Source organism: Rhinopithecus bieti, unplaced genomic scaffold (assembly GCF_001698545.2).
Source record: "Rhinopithecus bieti isolate Rb0 unplaced genomic scaffold, ASM169854v2 scaffold_28846, whole genome shotgun sequence".
In the NCBI taxonomy this organism is placed as follows: Eukaryota; Metazoa; Chordata; class Mammalia; order Primates; family Cercopithecidae; genus Rhinopithecus; species Rhinopithecus bieti.
This window is the reverse complement of record NW_016813231.1, coordinates 540,501-558,709: the sequence shown is the minus strand read 5'-3', so window position 1 is coordinate 558,709 and position 18,209 is coordinate 540,501. Positions and strand designations below refer to the sequence as shown.

The window sequence follows — 18,209 nt, the reverse complement described above, 5'->3', positions numbered from 1 at the left end:
AAAAAAAAAAAAAAAAAGAATTACAAACCAAAAGTATAATAATACTGGTTTATATATTTTTTCATGTATTTATCTTTACCAGAGAACTTCCTAGTTCCATATGGCTTTAAGTTACTGTCTAGTGTTCTTTCATTTTAACTTAAAAGACTTTCTTTAGCATTACTTATAGGGCAGGTCTAGTGGTAATGAATTTTCTGAGTTTTTGTTTAACTGAGAAAGTCTTAATTTTTCCCTCATTCGTGAAGGACTGTTTTGCCAGATACAGTATTCCAGGTTGACAGTACTTTTTTTTCTTTCAGCATGTTGACTATATCATCCCACTGCTTTCTGGCCTGCAAGATTTCTGCTGAGAAACCTGATGATAATCTCATTGTGGATCCTTTGTAGGTGAATAATTGCTTTTCTCTTGCTGCTTTAAAGATTTTTCTCTTTGTCTTTGGTTTTCAACAGTTTGATTATAAAGTATCTGAGCAGGTGTCTCTTTGGATTTATTCTACATGAACTTTGTTGAGCTACTTGGACTTGGAGATGCATGTATTTTCTCCAATTTGTAAAGGTTTTGGCCATTATTTCTTTAAATAATCTCATTGCTCTTTACTTTCTCTCCTCTCTCTTTAGGACTCCCATAATGCATACTTTTGTAAGACTGATTTTTTAACTCCATTGGTCCCTTAGGTGTTGTTCATTTTTTTTAAGTTTTCTTTCTATTCTTCAGACTGGATCATCTCAACTAATCTATTCCTGAGTTCACAGATTCTTTCTCCTGCCTGATAAAATCTGCTGCTGAGCCTGTCTAATAAAATTGTCATTTACTGCACTTTTCAATTACAGAATATTTAATTGATTCTTTTTAAAACATAATTTTCATCTATTTATTGATATTCTCTTTTGTTTTGGACGTCATTCTGTGCTTCCTTTATTTCTAGACATGGAGTCCTTTAGTTCTTTGAATATATTTAAAATAGTCAATTTTAAGGTCCTTCTCTAGCAATTTCTATGTCTCAGCTTCCTTGGGGACAATTTCTATGAATTCTTTTCATTCTGTATATGGGCTATTCTCTTGCTGAGAAGTTGACATTTTGAATCCTATAATGAAGTATCTCTGCATATCTGATTGTCTCTTTTCCTTATGATTTGTTATTGTTGAAAGGTTGTCATTTTTGTTTGTTTAGTGAATTTTCCAAACTAATTTTTTAAAGTGTATATTCTTTGTTGTGGGTGGTCATTGAGTCTTTGTTCTGTTAATGGGGAGTGAATAATTTGACAGAGATTTCCTTAAATTTCTAGAACAAAAATACCTAGTCTTTGCAGAGTTGTTTCATGTATGCTTTGGGACAAATCTACAGCACTCTGCCAGGCCACTGACACTTCTGTTTCGAAGTCAGGATAGGTAAAAGGCTTGGACCTTCTCAGGTCTTTCTTGAGCATACACACAATCCTTGACATATGTGTGACCTTCTAGATTTCCAGGAATGTGTCAAAGCTTTCCAAAGCCCTTATTCCCCAAAGCATCACATTCTCAAATCTTTTACTTCAAGCTTTTTGGTTAGTCTATTGCTTGCCCTGACTGTTTATCATTGCCTCAGGCAGCAGTGACTAAAACATTTGCTTTGTACAGATGCTTCTCAATTTATGATGGGATTATGTTCTGACAAACCTATTGTAAGTTGAAAATATCATAAACCAAAAATTTATTTAATACACCTAACCTACTGAACATTATAGCTTAGCCTAGGCTACTTTAAATATGTTTAGAACACTTATATTAGCTTGTGGTTGGGCAAAATCATCTAACACAAAGCCTACTTTGTAATACAGTGTGAATATCTCATGTAATTTATTGAATACTATACTGAAAATGAAAAACAGAACGGTTGTATAGGAGATCAAAGTAGAGTTTCTACTGAATGTGTATTGATTTTGCACCATCACAAAGGAAAAAAAAATTCTACTGAACCACCTTAAGTTGGATACAGTCTGCAAATGTTTTCAACAAATGCCCTCTACAGTGTGTTTAGCATTGGATGAATTCCAAATTAGTGAGGTAAAGTCAAACCCATTGAACTAGTTTTCCAGGTAACCACCAGATAGACTAAAACAAAACTTTACAATTCTTTGTAAATTAACGAGCTCTTCTATGTTTTCTCTGGTGCTAGAAGTGTGTGTGGTTATTTTCAAGACAGCAAGGGAGGGTATTGCAGTAAGGTAAAACATCACAAAGCTTATTATTCATATTGAGATTCAGTCTTTTTTTCCAGAATGAGCACTTCCTAGGTTGCTGCAAGCTTTTGGTTAGTTTTCATAGCTCTGGTTTTTTCCCCCATTTTTTCCCATTGTTTTTATGAAAGAGGCAATTTCAGAGTTCCTTGCTTGCCATTTTTGGTGACATACAGGAGCTTTTATTTTTAATTTAGCAAATTAGTATTCTGTGCAGTATTCAAATTAAATTGAGAATGCCTATAATTGTAATATCTAAATTTGATAAAATGTTCAACAAAATCATAATTAGGATCTTATTAGATGAGTTTTGGCTTATAAAAATATTTTTTGAAGAAAATTATCCTGAATGATACAAAGAGGACAAGACTTATAAAAATATTTGCCTGAAGCATTTACACATTTCAAAAGGAAAAATTTAGAATTGACAATATCTTTCTTTTCAAAAAAATTTGTCTGAGTTTACTGGGTAAATCACCACCTGTAGAGAGCATATTTTCTCAGTTAAAAATTTGATCTAAAGAGAGGAATGAATTAAAACCATTAAAAAAAATTTAAAGACAGGGTCTTGCTCTGTTGTGCAGGCTGGGGTTCAGTGGTGCAATCACAGTTCTTAGCAGCTTCAAACTCCTGGGCTCAAGCAATCCTTCCACCTCAGCTTCTGGAGTAGCTAGAACTCAGGTGCATGCCACCACATTTGGCTAATTATTATTATTATTTTTGTAGAAACAGGATCTTGCTATGTTGCCTAGGCTGGTCTTGAACTCCTGGCCTCAAGTGATCCTCTTGCCTCAGTCTCCCAAAGCACTGGGATTAGATGCATGAGCCACAGTGTCTGGCCAGGAGTTAATTAAAGGTGTCAGAAATTTCAAATCTCTTAACTGCATAATTCAACTTTATAAAATTGCAGGTAATTTTAATGAAAGTGCTGACAGTAGTATAACCTACTTGAAAAAGATACATTTCTTAGGTTACACAGTATATTAGTTTTCAAGGGCTCCTGTAGCAAATTACTACAAACTGGGTGACTTTGAAAAAAACTGAGAAATTTATTCTTTCATAGATCTGGAGGCTAGAAGCCTAAGTTTAAAATATTGGCAGGGCCATGTTTCCTCTGAAGTCTCTGGAAAAGAATCCTGATGGTATCTTCTAGCTTATAGTGGTTGTAGTCTTTGGGTTTCCATAGCTAGTAGGTGCAACACTCCAATCTCTATCTCCATCTCCAAATGGCCATATCCCCTGTACATCTATGTCTCTATATCCAGATTTCCCTCTTCATATAACAATGTAACACTAATCATATTGAACTGAGGGCTTACTTTGGTCCAGCATGACCTCACATTAACTGGATTACATCTACAAAGACTCTATTTCCACATAAGGTCATACATTTAGAGCACCTGGGTAGATAGGAATTTTTGGAAAACATAATTCAGCCAGTGCACATGACATTAGAAACAAACATCAGCTGAGAAAATTATTAAATACATAAATATATATCAAGAACATTTATTCTGTTTATGTCATCTTTAATGTTTAGGTCATCGATAAAGAGGGTTAACATTTTTTAAAGTTTAAATTTAAATTTTATTTTAAGTTCTGGGATACATGTGCAGAACGTGCAGGTTTGTTATATAGATAAACGTGTGCCATGGTGGTTTGCTGCATCTATCAACCTGCCACCTAGTTATCAAGCCTGCATGCATTAGCTATTTTTCCTCGCCTCTCCACCCCCGACATGCCTCAGTGGGTGTTGTTTCCCTCCCTGTGTCTATGTGTTCTCATTGTTCAACTCTCACTTATGAGTGAGAACATGCAGTATTTGGTTTTCTGTTCCTGTGTTAGTTTGCTGAGGATGATGGCTTCCAGCTTCATCCATGTGCCTGCAAAGGCCATGATCTCATTCCTTTTTATGACTGTATAGTATTCCATGATGTATATGCACCACAATTTCTTTATCCAGTTTATCATTGATAGGTATTTGGGTTGATTCCATGTCTTTGCTATTGTAAACAGTGCTGCAGTAAACACATGTGTGTTATGTATCTTTATTTTATTTTTGGAGATGGAGTCTATCTCTGTCACCCAGGCTGGAGCGCAGTGGCACAATCTTGGCTCACTGCACCCTTCACCTCCCAAGTTCAATCAATTCTCCTGCCTCAGGCTCCCAAGAAGCTGGGTCTACAGGTGCGTGTCACCTTGCCCTGGTAACTCTTTGTACTTTTAGTAGAGATGGGGGGTTTCATCATGTTGGCCAGGCTAGTCTCGAACTCCCGACCTCAGGTGATCTGCCATCCTCAGCCTCCCAAAGTGCTGGGATTACAGGCATAAGCCACCATGCCCGGCCCTTGCATGTATCTTTATAGTAGAATGATTTCTATTCCTTTGGGTATATACCCAGTAATGGGATTGCTGGGTCAAATGTTATTTCTGGTTCTAGATCCTTGAGGAATCACCACACTGTCTTCTACAATGGTTGAACTAATTTACATTCCAACAGTTTAAAAACATTCCTATTTCTCCACAGCCTTGCCAGCATCTGTTGTTTCTTGACTTTGTAATAATTACCATTCTCACTGGTATAAGATGGTATCCCATTGTCGTTTTGATTTGCATTTCTCTAATGATCAGCGATGTTGAGCTTTTTTCATACGCTTTTTGGACACATAAATATCTTCTGAGAAGTGCCTGTTTCCTTCGCCCACCTTTTGACGTGTTTTTTTCTTGTAAATGTGCTTAAATTCCTTGTAAATTCTGGATATTAAACCTTTGTCAGATGGGTTGATTACAAAAATTTTCTCTCATTCTGTAGGTTGCCGGTTCACTATGATGATAGTTTCTTTTGCTGTGCAGAAGCTCTTTAGTTTAATTAGATCTCATTTGTCAATTTTTGCTTTTGTTGCAATTGCTTTGGTGATTTCATCATAAAATCTTTGCCCATGTCTATGTTCTGAATTGTATTGCCTAGATTTTCTTCTAGGGTTTTTGTGGTTTTGGGTTTTACGTTTAACTCTTTAATCCATCTTGAGTTCATTTTTGTATAAGGTGTAAGGAAGGGGTCCAGTTTTAGTTTTCTGCATATGGTTGGCCAGTTTTCCCATCATCATTTATTAAATAGGAAATCCTTTCCCCATTGCTTGCTTCTGTCAGGTTTGTCAAAGATCAGATGGTTGTAGATGTGTGCTGTTATTTCTGAGGTCTCTATTCTGTTCTATTGGTCTGTATGTCTGTTTTGGTACCAGTACCGTGCTGTTTTGCTTACTGTAGGCTATAGCTTGAAGTTAGGTAGCATGATGCCTCCAGCTTTGTTATTTTTGCTTAGGATTGACTTGGCTATATGGGCTCTTTTTTGGTTCCATATGAATTTTAAAGTAATTTTTTCTAATTCTGTGAAGAATGTCAATGGTAGTTTGATGGGAATAGCATTGAATCTATACATTACTTTGGGCAGTGATATGGTTTGGCTGTGCCTCCACTCAATCTCAACTTGAATTGTATCTCCCACAATTCCCAAGTGTTGTGGGAGGGGACCCTGGGGAGGCAATTGAATCATGGGGGCTGGTCTTTCCCATGATATTCTCATGATAGTAAATAAGTCTCATGAGATCTAATGGGTTTATCAGAGGTTTTCACTTTTGCTTCTTCCCCATTTTTCTCTTGCCACCACCATGTCAGAAGTGCCTTTTGCCTCCCGTCATGATTTTGAGGCCTCCCCAGCCATGTGGAACTGTAAGTCCAATTAAACCTCTTTTTCTTCCCCGTCTTGGGTATGCCTTTATCAGCAGTGTGAAAACAGACTAATACAGTAAATTGGTACCAGTAGAGTGGGGTGCTGCTGAAAAGCTACCTGAAAATGTGCAAGTGACTTTGGAACTGGGTAATAGGCAGAGGCTAGAACAGTTCGGAGGGCTCAGAAGAAGACAGGAAAATGTGGGAAAGTTTGGAACTTTCTAGAGATTTGTTGAATGGCTTTGCCCAAAATACTGATAGCAATATGGACAATAAAGTCCAGGCTGAGGTGGTCTCAGATGGAAATGCAGAACTTTTTGCTAACTGGAGCAAATGTGACTCTTGTTATGTTTTAGCAAAGAGACTGGTGGCATTTTGCTCCTGCCCTAGAGATCTGTGGAATTTTAAACTTGAGAGAGATGATTTAGGGTATTTGGCAGAAAAAAATCCTAAGCAGCAAAGCATTCAAGAGGTGACTTGGGTGCTGTTAAAAGCATTCAGTTTTAAAAGGGAAACAGAGAATAAAAGTTTGATGAATTTGCAGGCTGACAATGTGATAGAAAAGAAAAACCCATTTTCTTTGGAGAAATTCAAGCCAGCTGCAGAAATTTGCATAAGTGACAAGGAGCCTAATGTTAATCCCCAAGACCATGGGGAAATCATCTCCAGGTCATGTCAAAGACCTTCACAGCAGCCCCTCTCATCACAGGCCTGGAGGCCCAGGAGAAAAAAGTGGTTTAGTGGGCTGGGCCCAGGGGCCCTCTGCTGTGTGCAACCTAGGGATTTGGTGCCTGGTGTCTCAGTTGCTCCAGCTGTGGCTGAAAGGGGCAAATATACAGCGCCAGCTGTGGTTTCAGAGGGTGCAAGACCCAAGCCTTGGCAGCTTCTATGTGGTGTTGAGCCCACAGGTGCACAGAAGTCAAGAACTGAGGTTTGGGAGCTCTGCCTAGATTTCAGGAGATGTATGGAAACGCCTGGATTCCCAGGCAAAAGTTTGCTGCAGGGGTGGGGTCCTCATGGAGAACTCTGCTAGGGCAGCGGTGGAGGAAAATGTGGGAACAGAGCCCCCACACAGAGTCCCTACTGGGACTTTGCCCTAGTGGAGCTGTGAGTGGAGGGCCACCTTCCTCCAGACCCCAGAATGGTAGATCCACTGACAGCTTGCACTGTGCACCTGGAAAAGCCACAGACACTCAATGCCAGCCAGGGAAATCAGCCAGGAGGGAGACTATACCCTGCAGAGCCATAAGAGCGGAACTGCCTAAGAGCATGGGAACCCACCTTTGTATCAATGTGACCTAGATGTGAGACCTGGAGTCAAAGGAGATTGCTTTGAAACTTTAACATTTGATGGCCCCACTGGATTTTGGACTTGATGGGCCCTGTAACCTCTTTTCTTTGGCCAATTTCTCCCATTTGCAATGGCTGTATTTACCCAATACCTGTATCTCCATTGTATCTAGGAAGTAACTAGCTTGCTTTTGATTTTACAGGCTCATGGGTGGAAGGGGCTTGCCTTGTCTCACATGAGACTTTGGACCGTGGACTCTTGGGTTAATGCTGAAATGGGACTGTTGGGAAGGGATGATTGTTTTTGAAATGGGAAGACATAAGATTTGGAGGGGCCAGGAGTGGAATGATACGGTTTGTCTGTGCCCCCACCTAAATCTCAATCTGAATTGTTTGATTCAAGGCCTCATGTATTATACTACATGATTCGGAGGCCTCCCCAGCCGTGTGGAAATGTAAGTTCAATTAAACTTCTTTTCCTTCCCAGTCTCAGGTATGTCTTTACCAGCAGCATGAAAATGGACTAATTCAGGCAGTACAGCCATTTTCATGATATTGATTCTCCCTATCCATGAGGATGGAATGCTCCTTCATTTGTTTCTTATTTCCTTGAGCAGTGGTTTGCAGTTCTCCTTGAAGAGGTCCTTCACGTCCCTTGTTAGCTGTATTCCTAGGTTTATTCTCTTTGTAGTAATTGTGAATGTGAGTTCATTCATTATTTGGCTCTATGGTTGTCTATTGTGGGTATATATGAATGCTTGATTTTTGTACATTGATTTTGTATCCTGAGACTTTGCTGAAGTTGCTGATCAGCTTAAGGAGATTTTGGGCTGAGATGATTGGATTTTCTAAATATAGGATTATGTTGTCTGCAAACAGAGACAATTTGACTTCCTCTTTTTCTAATTGAATACCCTTTATTTCTTTCTCCTGCCTGATTGCCCTGGCCAGAACTTCCAACACTATGTTGAATAGGAGTGGTGAGAGAGGGCATCCTTGTCTTGTGCCCATTTTCAAAGGGAATGCTTCCAGCTTTTGCCCATTCAGGTATGATATTCGCTGTGGGTTTCTCATAAATAGCTCTTATTATTTTGAGATATGTTCCATCAATACCTACTTTATTGAGAATTTTTAACATGAAGGGATGTTGAATTTTATTGAAGGCCCTTTTCTGCCTCTGTTGAGATAATCATGTGGTTTTTGTCATTGGTCCTATTTATGTGATGGATCATGTTTACTGATTTGCCTATGTTGAAACAGCCTTGCATTCCAGGGATGAAGCCGACTTGATTGTGGTGGATAAGCTTTTTGATGTGCTGTTGGATTTGGTTTGCCTGTATTTTTTTGAGGATTTTTGCGTCAATGTTCATTAGGAATATTGGCTTGAATGTTTCTTTTTTTTTGTTTTGTTTCTGCAACGTTTGGTGTCAGGATGGTGCTGGCCTCATAAAATGAGTTAGGGAGGAGTCCCTTCTTTTCAAGTGTTTGGAATAATTTCAGAAAGGTACCACCTCCTCTCTGTGCCTCTGGTAAATTTGGTTACATATCCATCTGGTCCTGGGCTCTTTTTTGGTTGGTAGGCTATTAATTACTGCCTCAATTTCAGAAATTGTTATTGGTCTATTCGAGGATTCATCTTCTTCCTGGTTTAGTCTTGGGAGGGTGTATGTGTCCAGGAATTTATCCATTTCTTCTAGATTTTCTAGTTTATTTGCATAGAGGTGTTTATAGTATTCTCTGATAGTAGTTTGTATTTCTGTGGTGTCAATGGTGATATCCCCTTTATCATTTTTTTATTGTGTCTATTTGATTCTTCTCTCTCTTCTGCTTTATTAGTCTAGCTTGTGGTCTATTTTATTTTTTTCAAAAACAAGCTCCTGTATTCATTGATTTTTTTGAAGGTTTGTTTTGTCTCTCTCTTCTTCAATTCTGCTCTGATCTTATTTCTTGTCTTCTGCTAACTTTTGGATTTATTTGCTCTTGCTTCTCTAGTTCTTTTAGTAGTGATGTTAGGGTGTCTATTTGAGATCTTTCTAGCTTTCTGATATGGGCATTTAGTGCTGTAAATTTCCCTCTTAACATTGCTTTAGCTGCATCCTAGGAATTCTGGTACATTGTCTCTTTGTACTCATTGGTTTCAAAGAACTTTTTGATTTCTGCCTTCATTTTGTTATTTACCCAGGAGTCATTCAGGAGGTTAATTTCCATGTAGTGTGATTTTGAGTGAGTTTCTAAATCCTGAGTTCCAATTTGGATTTTTTCTTCTTTTGGCTATTATGAATAATGCTGCTATGAATACTCATGTACAAGTTTTCATATAGACATATGTTTTCATTTCTCTTTGGGATCCATCTAGAAGTGAAGTTGCTGGATCATATGGCAACTTTATGTTTAACTTTCTGAGGAGTAGCCAAACTGTTTTCCAGTAGCTTCATCATTTCACATTCCTACCAGCAACATATGAGGGTTCCAAGTTCTCCACATCCTTGCTAACATTTGTTATTTGTTTAAAAACATTATTGTTTAAAAACATTATTGCCATCCTTGTGGGTGTAGAGTAGTGTCTCATGGTTTTGATTTGCATTTCTTAATGGCAAATGATGTTGAGTATCTTTTCATGTGCTTATTGGCTATTTATGTATCTTTTTTGGAAAACTGTCTATTCAAATAATTTGATCATTTTAACATTAGGTTTTTTTTTTAGTTTTTTTTTATTATTGAGTTGTAATTTTAAAAATATATTCTTAATACAAGTCTCTTATCAGCTATATGATTTAGAAATATTTTCTGCCATCCTGTGGACTGACTTCCCACTTTCTTGCAAATAGTTTTTAGCAAAATTATTTTATTGTTCAATATAACAATTTGTTAGTCAATAAACATTCCAAAATGTACTGTGATAAAACAGAACAGCAATGATACCTCTATGTGTAGCTTCTTGTTACCCTTAGGAGTTTACAATGGGATAGCAGAGGGGAGAGTATTGCTTCATGTGCATGTTCATTTGCAGAATGTTCAGATGTTTAACTAAAGTATGAGCCTCCTATTTGTCTTACATTTCACTGGACTTCATAGTTGAAACAGAGAATACTTTGGAACTGGTGGTAGTTTTTCACTTATAGGAATTAAAACTCTTAAGCAAATATAGGAAGGAAAAGAGGCTACTGTGAACGATGTAGGCAATTCCCTTTGTGGACATGCAATTGAACGTGAGGCATATGGACAAAAAGCAAAAAACGCCGAGCTCACTGCAAATGTTCAATAAATGACAGCTGGGTGAATAAATGAATCAATGAGAGTGTGTGAGGTGAATGTCTTGGCATCCTAGGTTTCTACTGTTTGCAACATCATGACCTTGATTGTGCCTATCTAGGTCACTGTGTACTGTCTAAGGTTTGTGTGTACTTGGGGAGGAAAACGTCTTTCTAAGGCAACCTGGATTATCATAAATAAGTCAATTGCCCAACTATTATGCAGAATGAGAACTTTATTTTCTGAAAACTTCATTCTGGGCACTTAAAATTTTTGCCCTTTTATAAAATGAGCTGCTTAGTAGTTAATGCAAATTAAAGACTTGCTTGATGTTCAATATCTAGAAATGGCGCAATTTAGGACAACCTAGGAGCAAGATGCTTAAAGCAGGTATATGGTCTATGTGAGGTCTCATAGCCATTTTGGAGACAAACTAGTGACACTGGTGCAGTTGGGATGACAGTGACTGAGATGATGTTAATTAGAGGGATCAAACAATTATTTTCTGTGCATATTCTTAAGCATGATGCTTTCAATGAACAAAACCTTCACTGGTAATAAATAAGGAAAGTGGACCTAGTACATTACATTATTGTCTTAGTCCATTTGGACTGCTATTACAAAATACCATAGTCTGGGTGGTTTATAAACAACAAAAAATTATTTCTCCCTAGTTCTAGAGGCTGGGAAGTTCAAGATCAAGGTGCCATCATGACTGGGTTCTGCTGAAGGCCTTTTCTGGGTTGCAGATTGATGACTTTTTGCTGTGTTTTCACATGGTAGAAAGGGCAAGGCAGCTCTCTGAGGTCTCTCTTTTTATTTTTTTCCGCGACAGTCTTGCTTTGTTGCCCAGGCTGGAGTGCAGTGGCGCAATCTGAGCTTACTGCAAGCTCCGCCTCCCGGGTTCACACCATTCTCCTGCCTCAGCCTCCTGAGTAGCTGGGACTACAGACATCTGCCACCACACCCGGCTAATTTTTTGTATTTTTTAGTAGAGACGGGATTTCATTGTCTTAGCCAGGATGGTCTCAATCTCCTGACCTCGTGATTCACCCGCCTCAGCCTCTCAAAGTGCTAGGATTATAGGTGTGAGCCATCGTGCCCAACCTCTGAAGCCTCTTTATAAAAAGTAACTGTTTTAATAATAATTTTAAATTGAGAATTACAAAATCATATGTATTTATGGTATGCAATGTGGTGTTTTCAGGTATGTATACATTGTGGAATGGTTAAACCAAGCTATTAACATATGAATCACTTCACATGCTTATCATTTTCTTGTTGTGAGAACATTTAAAATCTACATTTAGCAATTTTTAAGTGTACATTATTATTAGCTATAGTCACTGTGCTGTATAATAGATCTCCAGAACTTAATTCCTCCTAAGTGAAACTTTGTGCCCTTCAATCAACATTTCCCCATTCCACACCCACCTCTCCAGCTCCTGGCAACCACTGTTTTACTCTCTGCTTTTGTGAGTTTGACTGTTTTAGATTCCATACAAAAGTGAGATCATGCAGTATTTTTCTTTCTGTGCCTGCTTTATTTCACTTAGCATAATGTCTTTCAGGTCTATCTATATTATAACAAATGACAGGTTTCCCTTCTTTTTAAAGGTTGAATAGTATTCCACTGTGTGTGTGTATACGTATATATCACATTTTCTTTATCCATTCATCCATTCATGGACATTTAGGTTGAGTCCATATCTTGGCTATTGTGAATAATGCTGCAGCCAATGTGAGAGTGCAGATATCTCTTTGATATCCTGGTTTAATTTCCTTTGGATGAACAGCCAGAAGTGGGATCGCTGGATAATATAGGAGTTCCATTTTTAATTTTTGGGGGGAACTTTCTTAATGTTTTCCATAATGGCTGTACTAATTTATGTTTCCACCAACAATATACAGGGTTTTCTTTTTCCATAAACTTTCTAACATTTATTATCTTTTGTGTTTCTGATAATAGCCTGAGTCCTCTTAATGGCACTAATCCCATTCATGAAGACTGTCTTCATGACTTAATCACCTCCCAAAGGCCCCACCTTTTAAGACCATCACGTTGATCATTAGGTTTCAACATATGAATTTTGGAGAGTGACACAACAGGTCATAGCAATTCATTTCTTGAATCTTTTATGTTCTGTAGCAAATGCCCCTTGGAACATAGGATTCACAGAATAGCACCTTATAAACATCTCTTATAAAAATCATCTCTTACTTCTAGTGAATCTTAGTTAACACATGCTTATGATACTGAAATACGTTGAGACATTGATGTTACAATGTAAGAATAATTGTCTTGTGGGGGCTTGGTATCCTTCTGAAACTGATATGAGCAAAATGAATAACGGGGTGATACTTATTTGCCTTTAAGATCATTTCTCATTTTGGGAGGCCGAGACGGGCGGATCACGAGGTCTGGAGATTGAGACCATCCTGGCTAACATGGTGAAACCCAGTCTCTACTAAAAAATATAAAAAACTAGCCAGGCGAGGTGGCGGCGCCTGTAGTCCCAGCTACTCATGAGGCTGAGGCAGGAGAATGGCGTAAACCCGGGAGGCGGAGCTTGCAGTGAGCTGAGATCCGGCCACTGCACTCCAGCCTGGGCGACAGAGCGAGACTCCGTCTCAAAAAAAAAAAAAAAAAAAAAAAAAGATCATTTCTTACCACTTTTCTCAAAACATGGGATTGCATTCTATACAGGTCATGGTTCTATTGATTGCTTGATTGTAGACCAAGCTATGATAAGGGTGCAACCTGATCATTAGCCATCTAACCAGTCGATGGCATTCTTGAGCATGCCTGATATAGAACAAAACAATTCTAGCTCTTTAATTCTGTAGGAGCTTTGCTCTGAAAATACTTGGGGACAGAAAGACATGAGGCCAAGACTAAGATAAAAATTGAGGAAGTAATGGGCCTTTGGGACAAATTAATGTGGCCATGCCAATGAACTGAATTTGTCTTTCCCTGATTTTAATGGGTCCTGAAGAACTGTTGCAGTGGTGTTTGTTGTTGTTGTATTAAACCAGAGCCATTAAGATATCAGGCCAATAAAATGTCACCTGATTAATTTGCCTGGATGTGGCTATGAACTTATTTGAAATCAAATGAAGAATTATTGCATTGAACTGAATTGTGTACATTAGGAGATTTAAAATGTTATTACAAAAATATCTTTTATTATGTATAGTTTGTTGTATAATGTTTTCAATTTATCACATTAGCCTTCTTTTTTGAGATTGCAGGAAAGAGGCATGTCAGTTAAGAAAGGCATAGCTTTCGATTTTTCTATTTTTTTTTTTTTAGCTTTCGATTTTCAATTGAAAATTTGAATTGAAACCTACACATTTTCAATTGAAACCTTCCGTTTTTGGAACTGTTTACGGCAAAATAGTCATAGTGTTATAGTTGTATTTAGATGGGTATGAAAACACATCTGAATATTAGCTGCATTATTCAATGCTATTAAGGAAACAGTCTTTTTTTCTTCTCAGGTAATGTAGGATAAAATTTAGTACTGCATATAAACAAATCAGAATGGTAGCAGAAAAAGGCTCGGAGTTCATGGTTAATTTATTCTTGAAAATAGTTTTTTTTTCCCATTTTCAATTGAGGTAAAGATAATATAAAGTGAAATGCTCAGATGTTACATGTACCATTTAATCTTCTTTGATGAATGCATATCAATAAACAGAACATTTCCATCTTGGAAAATTCCTTTCACCCTTTCCCAGTCAACCTCCTCAGGAGTAAAAACTGATTTCTATCCCCCAAAATTAGTTTTGCTTATTCTAGAATTCATATACTCTAGCTGGAATCATACAGATATACTTTTTTTGTGTGTTTGCTTATTTCATTAAGCATAATAGTTTCATAATGTTTCCTTTTTTTTTTTTTTGAGATAGATTCTTGCTCTGTTACCCAGCCTTGAGTGCAGTGGCATGATCTCAGTTCACTGCAACCTCCACCTACCTCCTGGGTTCAGGCGATTCTCGTGCTTCAGCCTCCCAGGTAGCTGGGATTATAGGCATGTGCCACCATATCCAGCTAATTTTTGTATTTTTAGGAGAGACAGGGTTTCACCATGTTGGCCAGGCTGGTCTTGAATTCCTGGCCTCAAGTAATCCACCTGCTTCAGCCTCCCAAAATGCTGGGATTACAGGTGTGAGCAACTGCACGTGGCTTATCTATGTGTTAATGCATGTCAGTAATTCATGCCATTTCATTGCTGAGAAGTATCCCATTATATGAGTGTACCATAGTTGTCTGTAAAAAGTACATTTACTTGGCGATGATCATCTGTTCAAAAACTCAAAAACTCTTTCCAGTTTTTGGCTATTAATAAAGCTGCTGTGAACATTCATGTACAAGTGATTTTGTGCATATATGCTTTCATTTCTCTTGGGTAAATAGGAGTAGAACAGTTAGAAGGAAAATATGAGTGCTGGATCATTGGGTAAATTTATGTTTAACATTTTAAGAAAATGGCAAATGATTTTTTAAACTTGTTGTAGCATTTTATACTTCACTAGCAATGCATGAGAGTTCCAGTGGCTCCACGTCCTTTTCAACATTTGGCACTTTTTCTTTTCATTTTAGCCAATCTAGTGAGCATGCAGTGATATCTCATTATGGTTTTAACTTGAATTTCTCTGATGACAAATGATATTGAACACTTTTTCTATAAATTATTGGTCACACAACATTTACATATCTTTTTTGTGAAGCGTTTAAGTGTTTTAATTTTTAAATTGGGTTGTTTATCTTTTTGTTAGGTGATACAGATATTCTTTGTATATTCTGCTTTAAATACTTTGTCAGTTTTATGTATTATGAATACTGTCTCCCACAGACATGGTTTTGTATTTATTTCTTGATGGTGTTTTGTGAAGAGCAAAAATTTTTAGGTTTTAGATATAATTTTGATAAATTATAAGAATAAATTCTTTTTCTATTATGATTTGTACTTTCTGTGTACTTGCCAAGAAACCTGTGCCTACCCCAAGCTTTTAAACTTTTCCTCCTATATTTTCTTCTAATAGCTTCATTGTTGTAGTGTTTGCATATGAGTCCATTATCAATCTTTGATTTGGAGTATGGTGTGTAGTAGGTATCAAAATTGTTTTATTCCAAAGGGAAATTCAGTTGTTCTGTACCATTTATTAAGGCAGGGTTCCTTTACCATTGATTAGCTGTACTGCTCTTACTAAAATGAAGGCTCTATTTCTGTACTATCTATCCAGTTCCATTTATCTCCTTTTCCCAGTGCTATTTTTCTCTTGATTACAGTTGCTTTATAAGAAGTCTTAAAGTCAGGTAGCATAAGTTCTACATTTTTATTTTTTTCCCACTAAGAAGAATTTTAGCTATTTTCATCCTTTGCCTCTTCAGATAAATTTGAAAATTATCTCACCAAGTAAAAAAACTTCTATAGATTTTAATTGTTATTTCATTGAATCTGAAGATAAGTTTGGGAAGAACTGATGTTAATATTGAGTCTTCTGATTCATGAACACAGTATATATTAATTTATTTAGGTTTTCTCTACTTTCTGTCAATGATGTTTTATAGTTTTTAGTATAGAAATCTTTTACATAATTTGCTAAGTATGTTTCTAAATAGTTGATGCTTTTGATGCTATTGTAAAATTTAAAATTTCATTTATTTATTTATTTTGAGAGGAAGTCTCACTCTGTCCAGGCTGGAGTATAGTGGTTTGATCTTGGCTCACTGTAACCTCTGCCTGCTGGGTTAAAGCTTTTTCCTGCCTCAGCCTCCCTAGTAGCTGGGAGTATAGGCATGTGTCACCATATCCAGCTAATTTTTGTATTTTTATTAGAGACGGGGTTTCACTATGTTGGCCAGGCTGGTCTCAAACTCCTGACCTCAAGTGACCCGCCCACTTCGGCCTCCCAAAGTGCTGGGATTACAGGCATGAGCTACTGTGCCCAGCTTAAAATTTCATTTTCAAATGGTTAATTACTAGTATATAAGTAAATAAATGTAGTTATTTTTGGATAGTGACTTTATGTTCTGCCACATTACTAAATTTGCTTATTACTTTTAGTAGTATTCTTGTAAATTCTTTAGAATTTTTGTCAAACACAATCATGTCATTGAAAATAAAGACAGTTTATATCTATCTTTTGAATCTTTCTGCCTGTTTTTTTTTTTTTCTTACCTTATTGCTCTATCTGGGACCTCTAGTTCAATATTGAATAGATGGGTTGAGAGCAGAGATCCTTGCCTTGTTTTGATCTAAGGAAAAAAATTATTACTTTAGTGTTACATATAATATTACCTATAGGCTTTACTTAGATGCTGCAATGGTTTGAATGTTTATGTCTCTTCAAAATTTATGTTGAAATTTAATCCCTAATGCAATAGTATTAAGAGGTGGAGTCTTTGGGGGAAGTGATTAAGTCATGAGCCTTCAAGAATGGATTTTTACCCTTATTAAAGGGCTTGAGGGAACTACCTATGTCCTTTTGCTATGTGAGGAGAGAAAGTATATCCCCTTCATAGGATGCAGCAACCAGGCACCATATTGGAAGCGGATAACAGGCCCTCACCAAACACCAAACCTTCTTATTTAAATTAGAATCAGAAGAAATTGATTTTATATCTTTATTCTTATTATTACTTTTTTGACACAGAGTCTCTCTCTGTCACCCAGGCTGGAGTGCAGTGGCACAATCTCTGCTCACTGCCACTTCTGCCTCCCAGGTTCAGGCAATTCTCTGCCTCAGCCTCCCGAGTAGCTGGAATTACAGGTACCCACCACCAAGCCCGGCTAATTTTTTGTATTTTTAGTAGAGATGGGGTTTCATCATCTTGGCCAGGCTGGTCTTAAATTCCTGACCTCGTGATCTACCTGCTTCAGCCTCCCAAAGTGCTGGAATTATAGACATGAGCCACTGTGTCGAACCTATATTTTTATTCTTTTAAAAAGCATAGACATTTAAAGCTATAAATTTCCCTCCAAGAAGTAGTTTTGCTGTATCCTAAAAATTTTAACATGTTCTGTTTTCATTGAGTTCAAAATATTTTCTAATTTCTTTTGTGCTTTATTTTTGAGCCATGGGTTACTTATTAGTGTATTCTAAACTTCCAAACATTTGGGAGATTTTCTAGATTTCTTATTGATTTCTAATTTCATACCATTGTAATCAGAGGACATATTCTGTATAATTTCAAACCTTTAAAATTTATTGAGGCCTGTTTTGTGGCCCATTACATGGTCTATTTTGGTGACTGTTTCATGTGCATTCTGTTCTTCTTGAATGCAGTGTTCCATAAATACTAGTTAGGGCAATTTAATTGGTAATATTATTCGATATTCTATATCTTTACTGATTTCTTTTTGGTTCACTAGTTCTTTCTATTAAAGGAGAGTGATACTAAGTTTTCCAACTATGAATGAGAACTTATCTATGGTTTCCTTTAGTTTTACCTTTTTTTTTTTTTTTTCCTTGTATTTTTGGGAGGTTTAATATTAAATACAAGCACATTTAGTAGTTTTGCATTACTTTGATTAATTAGCCCTTTTGTTAGGTCTTTCTGTCTCTGATAGTATTTATCTTAAATACCCATCTGGGTCCTTACTTCTTATTTATATGGCCACATTAGCTTTGGTATGCATAGTCATGGGAGGGTAAATAGTTTTTTTCCTTTTAAAATTTCAACCTATGTATATATTTATTTTGAAATTGTG

General features: G+C 36.9%; 1 pseudogene; it reads right to left on the bottom strand.

The window, feature by feature from the left end:
* The window catches only part of LOC108512572 (SURP and G-patch domain-containing protein 1 pseudogene), a 118,375-nt pseudogene that overhangs the window by 65,391 nt on the left and 34,775 nt on the right, over positions 1-18,209 (bottom strand).